We start from the raw sequence: 1371 nt of genomic DNA, 5'->3' as shown, positions 1-1371 counted from the left end.
AAAAAAAAAAAAAAAAAGACAAGACACGACAAGACAAAAATCAACACAATTACAATAGCTTCTTGACTCACGAGCACTTCTGTTTGTGAACAATTCTGTGACGTTTTTCGTATTTTTTAGCACATACTATATAATGTTACTCAGTTCAGCATTACCTTACCAGAAGCGACAGCAAAGCCAACATAGCAAGAAACAAGTTGGTACTATTTTTCTTTCAAAATATTTGCATTTGTTCATTTTCTAGAGTTGGTCAAGTTGGCACCCAAATCACTTCTCCAGTACTTCTCTTGTCTAATGACAGTCTGTAGCAGATCTATCTGGCAGGTTTTTTTTTTTAATTTAATGTAAATAGAGCTTTCTAAACAATTACTGTAGGTGTACACATGTGCGGTCCCATATTTTCCCCCCTTTTCGTTTAATGAACATTTCCTTTTTTTCTTTTTCTTTTTCTTTTTTTTTTTTTTGGCGGAACCAGGGATTGAACTCGAGCCCTTGTGCTTGCCAGGGAAGTGCTTATTCTACTGAGCCATCTCCCCAGCCCGAAATAGCAGTTTAAATATAAAGTTAAACAAATTTGGGGCTGGTGAGATAGCTCAGTGGTCTAAAGCTCCTGTTTAGGCAAGCATGCAGGGACCTCGATTTGATCCCCAGCACCACATGTCATGCCAGCCCCGCCCCCACGGTGGGCTGAGCTGACCTTAAAAAAATAAATAAAAAAAGGAAACATTTAAAAAAAAAAAAAGAAAAGAAATTGATCTGCAAAAAAATATATCAGGGGAAAGAGCGAATGCAGTCTCCCCCACTACCACAAATTATGCAGTCTAGTTTCCCACATTTAGGGAAATTGCAGGGATCAATCAGCACATCCGGAGTGCAATGGATGAGCCTCGCCCTGGGGAAACCACCTTCCTGATCATGGCAGTTCCCCTGCCACGTAAGTATAATGATGAGCATTTCCTGTAAGCTTGAATCAGCTCATTTTATAATTATCCATGGATAAGTCCCTAGAGAACGTTAGCAGACCAGTTACATATGTTTACATAGAAATTTTGAAATCAGAACTATAGGGGCCGGGGAGATGGCTCAATAGGATAAGCGCTTCCTTGGCAAGCACAAGGGCCCAAGTTCAAGCCCCAGTTCTGCCAAAAAACAAAAAACAAACAACAAAAAAAAAACCTATATACAATACAGTAAGACAATCCTAAAGACATCTTGTGATATACTTTAAATATTTTTTGATTTGTTCTGATGTAACACTTTTTTTTTTTTCATTCTTATTTTATTTTATTTATGTGTGTTTGTGTGTGTGTGGCCAGCTCAGCCCACCAGGGGGCGGGGCTGGCTGGCATGTGGTGCTGGGGGATTGAACCG

At 39.4% G+C, this 1371-nt stretch overlaps 1 non-coding gene across 1 annotated transcript; it reads right to left on the bottom strand.

Annotated features, from left to right (window-relative positions):
• Window positions 1–772: 772 nt before the first annotated feature.
• On the bottom strand, window positions 773–942 carry LOC111814519. Its single transcript, XR_002819480.1, has one exon. It is a non-coding gene; the product is annotated as a U1 spliceosomal RNA (small nuclear RNA).
• Window positions 943–1371: the final 429 nt, after the last annotated feature.

This window comes from Octodon degus, unplaced genomic scaffold (genome assembly GCF_000260255.1).
Source record: "Octodon degus isolate 3935 unplaced genomic scaffold, OctDeg1.0 scaffold00343, whole genome shotgun sequence".
In the NCBI taxonomy this organism is placed as follows: domain Eukaryota; kingdom Metazoa; phylum Chordata; class Mammalia; order Rodentia; family Octodontidae; genus Octodon; species Octodon degus.
This window is presented reverse-complemented; position numbering and strand designations above follow the sequence as displayed.